The following is a 15,803-nucleotide window of genomic DNA, read 5'->3' on the forward strand; positions in this document are numbered from 1 at the left end:
CACTATACTATATTTCCTCTTATATGAGAATATGTATATGATCAACATGTACAAATAAATAAAGATTTTTGTGTCATTGTCACGTTGTTTGCATTGTTGTTGTTGTCATCATCGTTGTGGGTGTTGTTGTCAGAGGTGTGTGGGGGTGTTGTGGAAGGGCATGATCCCAGTTAATGCTCTAATACTACAGGTTAGTTATGTGCAAATTGTTGATCAAAATCAATGGAATGTGTTTTCACACTGAAAATTCCTGACATTGTGAAATCAGACTGACCAGATCTATACACTACCTCCCCTACCCCCCAAAATTCTAAATAAGCATTACATTAATCTTGATGACTAGAAAAATGTCCTACAATATCAAAAGCTATGTATCATGTTGACAAGACCCAGGCTTTGCTTCTTTCTTTAATCATGACTATATCCTATTTTTCTGTTGAAAACGGATCGCCAATTGTGCTGAGTAAAATAGTGGTTTTATGATATAACCAGAACAGGGAATAGAATGACTCCATTAATGTCATTTTAGATTGGAACTCAAGTCTCCCTTGTGTCTCACAGTCCCCTCTTATGGTTTCTCACATTACTAATACTAAAGGGTGAGGACCTGTGATATCGGGAATTCCCTGTTTTAGTATCTCAGCCAAAATAATGGTGTTGAAATGTTGACCTGAGGTGATTCAAAGAATTGAATGGGATAGGATACACAAGTTCATTTTATTTAGTTGGATCTTTTTGAAGGGAATATAAATTCACAAATGTACAGTCAGGGGAAATAGTATTTGAAGTCACTTGTAGTTAAGCCTCTGCCAATACCTTTGTTACATTTTGTCCCACAGGGCTGTTTTTTGGATTCCTTTCAAAATCTGGTAGAATGAAGCTTATTAACTTAGAGTTCTACATCATCTTGCAAAGCTCAGAGTGCAGTTTGGATATATATAGATATTATGGCTTGTTAAGATTGCTCCCCATTCAGTTTGTCTCAGTTCTATGTTTCCTAATTTATTTTTGCGATAAGATTTGAGGGAGGACATCATGACATTGAAATGTTTCATCTGGGATTAGCACAAGTCAAGAGGACTTGTCATAGCATATCTGTAAAATTTTTTTTTAAATTTAAAAATGTGGGTAGGCTCTTTAAGCAGTAATGAAAATCATCTCTATTGTCACTATAATCATCTATAAGAATCTCCACTTGTTTCATTATATCTTTGATCAAATCCATTTGAATCAAAAATTCTCTAATCCCAAAGACTCAAGTGGTGGTAGGAAAGAGCTGGTGTATTCCCTGAATGTTTTGTGGTCTTTTATACAATTACATGCAGGTTCATAAAAATGTCCAAAGGGATTACTTACAATTTTAGATGATTATTATAAGGTAATTGTCTCTTTTCTTACTTTTTTACTTTGTCTTCTATTTTTCTTTTTTCTCTTTTCTCTCCCTTTTCCTTCCTTCCTTTCTTCCTTCCTTCCTTCCTTCCTTCCTTCATTCCTTCCTCCCTTCACCTCTAGACATATGTGTTTACGTATTTATATGTTATTAAGTTTTTTTTTTTTTAATCAAGGATGTGGACTGGAGAAAAATGCCTCTACAAGGTGGGCAGTGATTGAAAAGTAAGTTCTACATCTGTGGCACCATGAGATGAGTACAAGACTGGGGTGAGAGATGATTAGTGTACTTTGAAGAGTATTTATTTGAACAGCAGTTAGCATTTCTTGAATTCTGCGTATTAAAGAGTTATTGAAAGCAGGTAGAAAAAAATGTTCCAAGGCTTAATTTGTAAAGGAACAAATACATGAAGGAATTAGAAACAAAGAAAATTTTCTTTTCAATTGCATTTTAAGTGATTGACTACCAACACCATTTAAACAAAGATTTGTTATTACTTTAATCTTATTTATGCATAAAACCAGTTAAAATTGCTTTGCAGCTTTTTACATTTAAAGAAATTAATGCTGGAATCAATATAATAATTCTTTTTCAGTTACTCCTGCTAACTCCTAAAAAGATTCTTTGTTCATTCATTCCCATTATTTTTTTTTTCCTTTTATATGTTCCTAGTTTATACATTTTCTGTCCTGGTCCTGATATGTCTTCTTGGAATTTTTGGTCAGGAAGATGACTATTTCTTTATATATATCACAATTTTCTATTTATAGCATTCCATTGAATTTATGTAACAGAACTTATTAAACCATTTCCCTACTCTTGAACATTTAGTTTCAGTCTGTCTTTTTCAACTGTAAGGAATTCTGTTATAAAAATCTCTAAGCATACAGTTTTATTTTTTATAAGAATACTCTTCTCCTTAAAACTCACAGAAATTGAATTATTCAATAAAATGGTATGATTATTTTTGTTACTTTTCCTACCAGATTGTTTTTCAAAATTATCTTGACTACCTTCCAATTTGATCAGTAGTAAATAAATTTACCTATTTGTTTAGAACTCTACCAGGATTTAGTTGCATTACTTAAAACTTATTTTGGTCATTTTGTTGTATGTGAAGTGAGGAATGATAATCATTTGATTTGCTTTCTGATTACTATTGAATATTAGCATTATTTTCAAGTCAGTATTAAAATTGTATATTTTTCCTTCAGAAATTGTCTATTCATGTTCTTTTATTATCTTTTGGGGACTAAGCCTAAAAAATTCTTATATAAAAGAGAAATTTTAAAAACAAATCTAGAAAAAAATAAAACCAGGGAAAGTATCTATTATCTAACAAAGTCCTTTGGAAGACAGCATAGGTCATTTGGAATTATATCCATATTGCAGACCATGTACCACAGTTAATTTCAGTTGAACAATAGACATTTTTAAATGAAATATAAACAAAGCTGGAAGAAAATTGAATAATGTATTTATTTCAAATGAGATTACTTTTTTTCCCAATGAAAATAATGGAAAGCAGTAGGGACACAATAGATGTACTTCATTACATTAAAATAAAATTTCTCTGCAACATAAAATGTAATCAAAGGAAAAAGATGAATAACAGGACAGATATTTATGATTAATATGACAGATAAAAGCTTGAAATTCAAAGTTCAGGTATAAGGGTACTACATTTAGAGCCTGGAGAGGCTTAGTTTTCCGGTTGTATTATATATTTATTTCAACCGACCTGTGCAGTCTTATTATAAATTACATTCCCTCACATTATTATCATCAGTTCAGCCAAACTGACCATCTTATTGTTCTTCATATATGACATTCTACCTAAGTCCTCATAGACTATCTCCTATGCCTCAAATGTGCTTCCCTCCTAACCTCACTTTCTAAGTCTCTAATATCCATCAAAAATCAGCTCAAATGCAACTTTTTACATGGAGTCTTCCCTCATGTCCCTAGCTACTAATGTTCCCCCAAATAAATTACCATTTTAAGTTTTTTATATATTTATTTTGTGTGTACATATTTTTCCTGATAAGTTCCTTAAAGTCAAGACCCATTTTACTTTTTGTTTTTAATTCTAGCACTTAGAAAAGAGAAGGCCTTTAATGAATTGTAATGATTAAGGGTATACACACAATATATGTGTGTAATATATTCTCAAATTGCATATACATATATGTATACAGACACAGACACACACCCGTGTAGAGATATGTTGTTGTTATTCAGTCATTCAGTTATATCCAATTTTTCATGACTCCAATGTATGTATAGATAAATATATTTTGTTTTATATATACACATATATGCAAGTAATAAGAATACACACAAACATAAATACATACGTTCACATGTTACATACATAGCATATATAGTCTATATATTGCTTTGTAGTATATATTTGCTATATCTTATATATGCGTACCTATAATATATTTCATATATAAATACATGCAATTACATGTACATGCACAAATATATACACACACAATTAGTTACTCCCAGATGGATGGTAAAGCTATAACTTTTGATTTATGTATAATTTATGAGGTTCTATAACATTTTGAAGCTTAATCTAAACAACATAGCATCTGCCCACAAAACTTCATGAAATATAGGGCATACCCTTCAAACTGGAACCTGTAGTAAATCTCTTCCATACCAGTTACAGTATGCTTTGAGGCATGTTCTTCTTTTTTTCACATAGTATGTTTATTTCACAGGATATGTTATTTGTTTTGAGAATAAAATCACAATAAAGAGAATATTATTTTTAATTATCACACTCTGCTCTACTGTTATATGGAAAGAAAAATTAAAATTTAAATGAAATAAAGTATTTTTACAAAAATAACTAATAACAAAACAAAAATAACAAGAATAACTAATCAAAATAACTTTCTCAGAAAGAAAGCCATAAAGAGCAAGCCATAAATAAAATCCCACAGAAATTCTTTCAAGGTCTAGTTAGATTTCTATAGAAGATTCAAAAAATACATAACACAAATCCTATAGAAACTCTATAAAAAATAGATAAGGAAGGCCTTCCAACAAAGTTTTTTGATGAGACTTCATAGTCCTGAATCCCAATCTAAGAATGACTAAAGCAGAGAAAGAATTTAAGGATATTGATGTAAAAATATATAAAATGCTGACAAAGATAGTAGCGCAATACATGGAAATATTATTATGATAAAGTCGGAATGGTACCATTGATTTTGATGATGATCCAACATCTGGAAAAAAGGAAAATAATAAACAGTAATAATAACAATTAAACTTCATGACTATTTAAATAGATGAAAAATATCTGAAAAAAAATTTTAATAGGACTTATGGTTTCATTTGTGTAGAGAGTTCCTAGTAAGGGACTTTCTCTGTTAATGCACATTTGAACTTTCTCTGAAACTTATAGTATTAGAGAATTACCTTGGCTATGAAATGTTAAGTGGTTTGTCCAAGGTTCTGTATGTGACAGAACAAGTCTTAATCCATCTTCCCTCACCTTTGACCAATTCATTATCCACTACAAACCACTGTTTCTTTGAAAACAGAGCATTAATTTATTACAAAATCTTTTAAAAACAGTAATGAAAAAACCTGCAGATACATTCAAAAGTATTTACTTTATTTCCTAACAGGAAGAGCTTATATTCTTTGTAATGGAGAATATTATTCTTGTCGGATCAGGAGGAGAACTAGGGGTACCTATTATGACAAGTCTTATTTAACATAGTGCTTGAAATCATAGCAAGATGATTAGAAAGAGAGAAATCAAAATGCTAGAAATGCTAGCAGGATAATTAAATAAAGTACATAAATCAGTAAATAGATAACAAGAAATCATTAATCATAATCTATAAAAAGGAAGTAGAACTATCTCTATTTGTGAATGATATGATAATTTACTTAGAAAACCTAGAGAATCAACAATCAAAGCACCAGCTTCTATAAAGTAGCATCATACAACATAAAACTACAAAGGATCCATTTGCATGCCCATCATCTAAGAACTAGTAGAATTAAATCAAGAGGGATACATGACTAAATGTCTGTGCCCTATACACACACACACACACACACACACACACACACACAAATATATATAAAACACATATTTATGTGTATATATGTATATAACCATATCTATATGTTTTGTAAACTCACAAAAAACTAGTTACTAAAAGGTATATAGGGATTTTGGTCTGTGTTGATAGAAGGTTACTCCTAAATTTGTATATAGTACATTGGTAGGTTATAAAATCATTCAGTCAAAAGCCAATACTGTTCAGCTTTCTCACCTTTTGAAATCTTTCTTTCCTTTTTTTCCTTTCTTTATATGTGAGAATCTGTGCTGATGTTTAGGGAAATCTCTTATCCCTATCAATTGAGGCTAATAGTGCTTTGATTACAATGGCATAATAAATAAGCAGCATTTGACTATTAATATAGGAGAAACTACCTTTTTGAATAACAGAGGATTTTTTCCAATTTGCTTCCTGTTGAGGAAATGAAGTGAGAGCACTATCAAATACTCCATGAAAAATTGTGAAGGACCTTTGGGAATTAAGGATTTTCTTGTAACCAATTCATTTAGCTCAGTGACTAACTTCTTGCAGAGTCCTCAATTCCTTTGATATATATATATATATATATATATATATATATATATATATATATATATATATATATATATATATATATATATATACTGACTTTAGAATAAAATAAGTTTATCTTTTGGTGAAATACGACCTTATTCAATGAGATCTAATCAAGTATTCTTAGAGCAAAAGCTCCATCTATTTTCTACTCTGTATTTTATACTATTTGTAATAATAATATGATGGGGGGCGGCTAGGTGGCACAGTGGATAAAGGCACAGCCCTGGATTCAGGAGTACCTGAGTTCAAATCCGGCCTCAGATACTTGACACTTACTAGCTGTGTGACCCTGGGCAAGTCACTTAACCCCCATTGCCCGGCAAAAAAAAAAAAAGACTAAATAATAATATGATGATGGATAGAAAAAAAAAGTAGTTGCTCTGCTTTCTCAGGTGTATTTCTTGTTTTTGTTTTTGTTTTGTTTTGTTTTTGTGGGGAAATGGAGGTTAAGTGACTTGCCCAGGGTCACATAGCTAGTAAGTGTCAAGTGTCTGAAGTCAAATTTGAACTCAGGTCCTCCTGAATCCAGGGACGGTGCTTTATTCACTGTGCCACCTAGCTGCCACCCTCAGGTGTATTTTGAAAGATTCCATTCATTCAACAATTACTCACTAACACCTTATTATGTTCAAAGTATTATGCAAGATACTTCCTTAAGAGAATCATGAATCTGGATCTGTAAAGGAATGCAGAGGGAATCTAGTCTACCCTCCTTCTGTCCCTCCCCAACCTTTTTTTGAAATAAAGAAAATCAGGTCCAATGATTTAAAATGACTTGACCAAGGTCTTCTGCCTCCAGAATCAGTGATTTTTGTTTTTATTATTATTCTACACTCACTTATTTGCACTTTGCTTTAGTTACATAAACTAGGTAGATTTAGTTAAAGAAACACCCAGAACATTTTATGAATTGCATAAGATAAAGCCACAAGGCAGTGCCAAAGTGGATGTGCCTACTCAGATATGTATTCAGATTTGATCTTATATGCCCATAAACCTATTGATATAGATATGCATTGGGTTTGTTTTGTTTATGATTGATATACTACTAAATGGCAAGTGATGGGCTGAATAAGGATTAATATAGTTGCATAAGCATATCTAAGTAATTTGTTTGGACAGAGGTATAAAATAATGCAAAGCCATAGTCTGTGCACCAGATCTATTTGTCATCCTGAGGAAAACTGATCGTGAGTTCTATGCATGCCTTGGACACTAGAAAAAGAATAAACTTGGAGCAAAGGAAACTAAAATGTTAATGTTTTGGGTTGTTTATGTATCTTTAAAGGGTGGATAAAGGTAGTCCCTAATCAATTTTATGATTTCTTCATCCAAGTGAATGAAATTATAGGGTGTAGGCCTTTTCCTGAAGGCATCTCAGTTGTACTTCCCCATGACAGCATTGCATGTCCACTGGTTTCTGTTTAGAAGATAATGATACTCCTATGATGAAGCTGACCTGTGACTCAGAACAATAGGCTCTTTTTGGAGGACCATCTCTATATCTTGATCAGTAAAAACAAGTGGTGAGACCAGGTTTACCTCATGCATACACTGTCTTAGACTTTGTGAAGAGAGACGAACTTGTAATAAAATAAGCCTGCATTATTGGTGCAAGGGCAAAGTTGACCTCTGCTTTTGTACAGCTTCTTCCCTTTAAGTACTGACATTTCATGGCACTAATACATGACACACATGGATATGTTTATAAATATTGTGAAAGTGAGACACCTTGGGAGTATTCTAAGCTCAAAAGGTAATAGCTACTAGAGCACTGATAGATCTACTTCAGAATGATATGGCAGAGGTATAAATGCACTGTATCATCAATTAATGAATGATGTTTGTGGTAGGACCAAGATCTATCAAGTTCTCCCTTCCTTCTACAACATAGGTTAGACTACCCTCCCACCTGCCTCCCCAGGGCAACAAAGTTGCCCTAGGGTCCAAGACTCAAGCTTTGCTTCCTGGTGATATAAGGGCAAAAAAGGCCAACCACATGGAGTTCAGTAGCTTCATATTTAACAGATATCTTGAGATCATGTGAGTCACCATGCTTTGCCATACTGAACAGATACCTTTCCCCATGAAGACAAGAAGGGAGAGAGGGTGGGGACATTTACTAAGTGTTCCTTGTTGAATATTCTTTCTGTGCTAAGTCCAAGTAAAATTCCTTTTATTAACTGTTGATGACCTTTTTCCATACAATTTTAAACTTGCACTAAGAGAGTACTGGCCAGAGTCAGATTTGACCATAACAACAGTCCTGAACTCCAACTCCTGTGTGGAAGAAGAAGGATTTTGAATTTTCTAGGAAGAATGATCTCAGAATCCAACTTTCCAGCATGAAAAGAGAGGTTTCCTAGACATCACTAGCTTTGGAGTTGCCTCATACATAATTTAAAGAGAAGGGATTTCCTGATGCAGGAGAAAGAATGTCATCCACATCATTCCTACAAAAGATTCTGGTAAAAGAGAAAAGTAATTGAGTCATATAGGAAGGGAAGGGCCCCCAGAATTGCTTATTTACCAGTTTTCCAAAGTATATTTCCTTTTGGGGGAGGGGGTGGGGAATAAAATAACATCATAAGTTTTGGTGAACTATACAGAAATCTTTGGGAAAGATGGATCCACCAACATGTCAAAGGGGTTCCCTGATGGAAAACACAAGTTTGATTCCTTTTTGAGGGGAAGCTGATGGATTATTTGCATGCTATATGTGTTTGTCTATATAGATTAGGAGATTCCTTTGAATCCTTTGCATTTTTAAATTCCCATGGGGAGAAAAAAAAGGCTGTCCAATAACTAATAGATCTTCAATTCCTTGAAAGTTGATAAATGATATGAGGGCCTTGGTATCACATTCGGATCCCTAAATACAATATAGCACTCCCTAATAATGAGCTATACATCATGAGCAATGAGCATATAACAAGTTTTCCTGTAACATTCTAGATTTCGTCAATGAAAATCAAAGAGAATTAAGTGACCCTCTTAAAGTCTAGTGCCAGTATAAAATCCAATTGTGTGAACCAGAGTCACCCCTCTGAATCAGGGGTTACATATCCTTGACTTAATCTTTCTATAGTGGTTTATTTCATTATTAATGAATCATAGTGTTGTAAGTTATTGAGCATAAGAGTATATTTTCTTTGTTATAAAATACCTAACTAACCCCTGGTAAAGGCAAATTGCTGTACAAAATAGGGTGTACTGAAAAGGCTCTTATGCTCTATGAGTTTACTAACTAAGAATGATGATATCGACAAGACACACTTAATGGGCCATGAAGCTGCAATATGAGAGTTTGGGACGGGGGACATATGAATGTTATTCCCTTGCTTACCCTCTTTTCCCAGAAACATGCAGAGCAAACTGAGAAGTAATAGAAACATGTTTGATTATGCCTTGACAGACTTTGTCAGAATCATTTTATGCCATCTTCTTCAACTTTTTTTTTTTTTTTGGTGAGGCAGTTGGGGTTAAGTGACTTGCCCAGGGTCACACAGCTAATGAGTGTCAAGTGTCTGAGGTCAGATTTGAACTCAGGTCCTCCTGAATCCAAGGCTAGTGCTTTACCCACTGTGCTTACCTAGCTGCCCTTCTTCTTCAACTTTTATAAGACTGTCAAACTATATTGAAACATTGCCTAATCTAGGGGTTCAGGGGACCCAACTCAAAGGAAAGGTTATTTACATGTTTGATTGTTATTTGTTTTTACATATGTATACCTAGTCTCCTTGGCTAAATTGGAAAGTCCTTGAAGACAGGGATCCTATATTATGGTTCTTTGCATTTCCAACTGTGCATAATGCCTAGGAGAATACCCAATAAGTATTTGTGGTTTTTCTATTGCTTCTACTCCAAACATTATTCTAAAGTGTCATGAGAATTTTAGTGGTTGGCCTTCTAAGCCAATAAGAATTAATTTAAATTAGCAATACAAATAAATTAGAGGTAACGATTCACATTCCAAAGGATTCCTCATTTTAGGAAAGATTCACTGCATTGATTGCTTTAAATAGAGAGCTCACTTAATCATTTTCAAGAGAATTTTAGTTACAAACATTCAATACACTTCAATTTCAGGGACATGACTCATATGCAAAGTGAGGTATATCTGTCCTAAAGAATGAATGACTTTTCATTTGGCATTTACAGTTATAAGTCATTTTTGTTTGACCACAAGAATGAAATATGCTTCTTTGCTGTGGAAAAGCTTTTTATAGAATTTGTTGACTCTTTGTTAAAATGAAACCATTACCATCATTTTATATAAGAAAGGAAGAAAAAAAGAAAATGTGAAAAATGAAGAGAATGATAATTAAATAAAACTAACATGTTCCTGCCTTTTTTTTTTACCTTGATCTAACTACCTCTAGCCCTTTGTATAGCCTAGTCTCAATTCTCAGCACATCCCAGTTACTTGTTTGTGGATGGGGTATGCTTTGCTTTATCAATGTTGTTCCTGATGCTGTGAACAGACCACAATATTCCACATGTAATCTGACCAGGAAAGATTTCAGGAGAGCTATCCTGTGTTGTACATATTCTACTATATTGTCAGCATTAGCTTTTTTTAGACCCTCACATCTTACTGTTGACTCATTGAGTTTCAAGACCACTAAGACCCTAGATCTCTTTCATATGAATTGAAGTGAATTTTAGAAATTCATAAAATAGCAGGCTTTATAGCTGAAAGGGATCTTACAGTCCATATAATTTAATGCCCTCATTTTACAAATGAGGCAGCTGAGACCCCCAAAAGTGAAGGGATTGCCTAGAGTGGCAATTCAAACCCAGGTACTCTGACTTCAAATCCAATGCTACTTCCACTATAATTATGTTAATGGGCTTTTTCAAAAATTTACCCAAGGGTATAAAAGCTGTGACTTAGGGAAGTACTACTTCCTGAAGTCAGATAGACCAGACTTCAAATCTGGCCTCAGACACACTGAATAGCTATATGACACTAAAATAGTCACAACCTCCACCAGTCTCAGTTTCCTCAATTGTTAGATAAGGATACTTATAGTATGTATCTCCTCATTTTGTTATTAAGATCAAATGAATCAATATTTACAAAGCACTTTCCAAAACTTAATTTTTGTTATTGCTGTTCAGTCATTTTTCCATTGTACTCAACTCCTTGTGATCCCATTTGAGATTTTCTTGGCAAAGATACTGGAGTGCTTTGATATTTCCTTCTTTAGCTCATTTTATACCTGAGGAGCCAAGGAAAACAGGATTAAATGACTTGCCCAGGGTTACACAACTAGTAAGAGTCTGAGGTTGGATTTGTTTTGTTTGTTTGTTTGTTTTTGTAGGGCAATGAGGGTTAAGTGACTTGCCCAGGGTCACACAGCTGGTAAGTGTCAAGTGTCTAAGGCCAGATTTGAACTCAGGTCCTCCTGAGTCCAGGGCCAGTGCTTTATCCACTGTGCCATCTAGCTGCCCCTGAGGTTGGATTTGAACAAAGGAAGTTGAGTCTTCCTGAGTCCTGGCCCAGCACTCTATCCACTGTACCACCTAGCAAACCTCATAACGCTATATAAATGTCAGCTATTATTATTATTTTTTCCATTCTAGTAAAATTAATATCATCCATTCTCTAATCTCACTAATTCTAGACAAAGCTCATTAAGTAGAATAGAATAGAAGCTTCTTGAACACAGAGAGTGTCTTGTTTTTTGCCTTTGTATCTCAGTAATTGGGGTAGAGCTCGGTGGTGCAGTCAGGAAATCTGAGTTCAAATCTAGCCTCTTATACTTACTATTCAGTCCTTTATGTATAAAATGGGGATATAATGGAGAAGGAAATGGCAAATCACTCCAGTACCTTTTCCAAAAAATTTCCATGGATATGTTCACAGGGTCATGAAGAGTCAGACACAATTAAATCAATGAACAACAATGCCTAGGCCATTTTAGACACTTTACAAATGCTTGCTAAACTGAACTAAGTGTTTATATGAGGTATGGGTAGGAAAGTAAATGGCTGGCAGAATCTGATAGTGTCAGTATCATAGTAAGAATACAAAAGTATCCCATGCCAAAGCCCAGGAAAGGAAACATACCCTATACTACAGACTTGGAGTTACTGCAAAAAAAATTTTTCCCCCACTAACTCTTTTTTTTTCTTTTTCTTTTTCTTTTTCTTTTTTTTTTAGCAACAAACATTTATTTAATGTAAGGGTAGTTTTCAACATTCGTTTTCATAAGATTTAGAGTTCCAAAGTTTTCTCCCTCCCTCCCTCCCTTTCCTCCCCGCTCCAAAAGATGGCAACAAGGTTATATATGTACAATCCACAAGTGCTCTTTTTATCAGTTCTTTCTATGGGGATGGATAGTAAGCTTTGTCATTAGTCTCTTGGGATTGTTTTAGACCACTGCATTGCTGAGAGTAGTTAAGTCATTCACAATTGCTCATTGAACAATACTGTTGTCACTATGCACAATGTCCTCCTAGCTCTGCTCACTTCAGTATACATCAATTCATGAGTCTTTCCAGGTTTTTCTGGAATCATCCTGTTTGTCATTTCCTATAGGACAAGACCATTCCACCACAATCATATAACACAGTTTCTTCTGTCATTCATCAATTAATGGTCATTCCCTTGATTCTCAATACTTAGCCACCACAAAGTGTTGATATAAATATTTATTGTACAAATTTCCCCCTTTTTCTCTTTTTCATGATTACTATTGTTAACTGTTTCCCTTCCATCCTATTCCCTTCTTTTCAGGGCAATAAGAGTTAAGTGACTTGCCCAAGGTCACACAGCTAGTAAGTGTCAAGTGTCTGAGGCCAGATTTGAACTCAGGTACTCCTGACTCCAAGGCCAGTATTCTATCCACTATACCACCTAGCTGCCCCTTGTCCCTCTCTCTTTAATCCCTTCCCCATCTATTTTCTTGCAGGGTTAGAGAGATTACTCCACCCAAGTGAGTGTGTATGTTATTTCCTCCTTAAGCCAATTTTAATGAGATTGAGGTCTTTGAGCCAATTCTGATGAGTGTTAGGCTCATTTACTGCCCAGATTAAATAGATTACTACACCCAGTTGGGTGTGTATATTAGTTCCTCCTTGAGGCCACTCTGATGAGTTTAAGGTCTTTGAGCCTTTTCTAATGAGTGTAAAATTCATATACTGCCCTGCTCCTCCTCCATCTCTTCTCCTGCTCCATAAGCCTTTTCCTGTTTCTTTCATGTAGGATTTTACCTCTGCCCTTCCCCCTCCCCCGGTGCATTCCACTACCCCTTCAATTTAACCCTAAAGATGTCATCATGGGGCAGCTAGGTGACACAGTGGACAAAGCATCCACTGTGGACCCAGGGGGATCTCAGCCAAAACCCATCTTCAGACACAAGACAGTCACCCACTGCATGACCCCAAGAATGTCCCCCAACTCCAAATTTTTATGGTTCTCTAGGGTCTCTTAAAAGTCAAATTTGTCATTCAGTTCAGATCTTTTCATCACAAATACCTGAAAGTCCTCTTTTTCTTTAAAATCCCATTTTTTCTCCAACCATTCTGGAGAGCAATTTGGAATTATGCCCAAAGGGCTATAAAGCTGTGCATACCCTTTGACCCAGAAATAACACTATTGGGTCTTTTTCCCAAAGAGATCATAAAAAAGGGGAAAAGACCCACATGTACAAAAATATTCATAGCTGCTCTTTATGTGGCAAGGAATTGGAAGTTGAGGGGATGCCTAACAATTGGGGAATAGCTGAACAACTTGTGGTATATGAATGTAATGGAATTCTATTATGCTGCAAGAAATGATGAGCAGGAGAAGTTCAGAGAAACCTGGAAGGACTTGCATGAACTGATGAGGAGTGAGATGAGCAGAACCTGAAGAATATTATACACAGTATCCTCAACATTATGTGTTGATCAACTGTGATAGACTAGATTCTTCTCACCAATCCAATGGTACAAGAAAGTTCCAAAGAACTCATGATGGAAAAGGCTCTCCAAATTCAGAAGAAAAAAAAAAAAAGGAACTGTTCAATATGGATGCTGATTGGACCATACTATTTCTTTTGTTTTTGGTGCTGTTGTTTTTCTTTTTTGAGTTTTTTTTTCTTTTTGCTCTGATTCTTCTCTTGTGACATAACTAATGCAGAAATACGTTTAACGTTTATATATATATATATATATATATATATATATATATATGCATAACCTATATCAGATTACCTGCTGTCTAGAAGAGTGCAGGAGGGAGGCGAGGGGAGGCGAAAAATTTGAAATTGGAAATCTTATATAAACAAATGTTGAAAACTATCACTACATGTAACTGAAAATAATAAAATACTTTTATTTTTTAAAAAAGTCCCATTTTTTTCCTCTGAAAGATTATCCTCAATTTTGCTGGGCAGGTGATGCTTTGGTTGTAATCCCAATTCCTTTGCTCTCTGGAATATCATATTCCATGAGCTCCAGTCATTTAATGTAGAAGCTGCTAGAACTTGTGCTATCTTGACTGGGGCTCCACAGTATTTGAATTCTTTCTTTTTTAGCAGCTTGCCGTATTTTCTCCTTGACCTGAGAGCTTTGGAATTTGACTATAATATTCCTAGGAGTTTTCTTTTTGGGATTTCTTTCTGGATGTGATCAGAGGATTCTTTCAATTTTTATTTTAGTTTCTGCTTCTAAAATTTCAGGACAATTTTCCCTGATAATATCTTGGAAGATGATGTCTAAGCTCTCTCCTAGATCATGGTTTTCAGGTAGACCAATAGTTTTCACATTATCTCTCCTGGACCTATTTTCCAGGTCAGCAGTTTTTCCCAGAATATATTTTACATTGCCCTCTATTTTTTTTATTCATTTGGATTTGCTTCATTGTGTCTTGGTTTCTCATAAAGGCACTGGCTTCCATTTGTTCAATCTTAATTCTTAGGCAATTATTTTCATCAGAGAGCTTTTCCATTTGGCTTTTCAAGCTGTTGTCTTTTTTCTCATGTTTTTCCTGCATCAATCTCATTTCTCTTTCTATTTTCCCTCTACCTCTCTAACTTTATCTTCAAATTCCTTTTTGAGTGCCTCTATGATCTGAGACCAATTCATATTTTTCTTGGAAGTTTTAGATATAGGGGCCCTGATGTTGACATCTTCCTTTAAGGGTGCACCTCGATCTTCCTTGTCACTAAAGAAACTTTCTATGGTCCTCACCTTTCTCTGTCTGCTCATCTTCCTTTCTTTTACTTGGCTTTTAGCTCCTTAAAGTGGGGCACTGTTTCCAGGCTGCAGTATCCCAAGCTTCAGAAGTCCCAGGTGGTATGATTTAAGTATGATCAGGTTCCTCACTTGCCTGGCCTGTCCATAGATGACCCCAGAACAATTTGCTAATCAACCAGCTTTGTGTGTTGCGGTTCTCAACTCCAAGGAGCCTGTGCCCCTCTCCCGCTTGGGCCACTAATACTCAAGCCTACCTCCTTGTTCCCAGCAGGGGTGAAAAACCCAAGTTCTGCCTCAGCACCAGCAGAGACCATTGTAGTCTCCCCCCTGCCAAGGGTTCAGCCCTCACACCAGACTGTGAGCTTAGTTCGAGATGACACTGGTGCTTCAGCTGATTCAGAAACTCTGGGGGTCTTCTTCTCTGGTGAGGTTTTCCTGGGACTGGATCTGTGTCAGAGTGACTGTGGGGTTGGGCTCCACTCCTGTCTCAGAACAGCAGCTTCCTCCCCATCAATTCTTATGGGACAAAAGTCCTGTAACAGTACTTC

The sequence above is a fragment of the Dromiciops gliroides genome, chromosome 2 (assembly GCF_019393635.1).
Source record: "Dromiciops gliroides isolate mDroGli1 chromosome 2, mDroGli1.pri, whole genome shotgun sequence".
NCBI classification, from domain to species: Eukaryota; Metazoa; Chordata; class Mammalia; order Microbiotheria; family Microbiotheriidae; genus Dromiciops; species Dromiciops gliroides.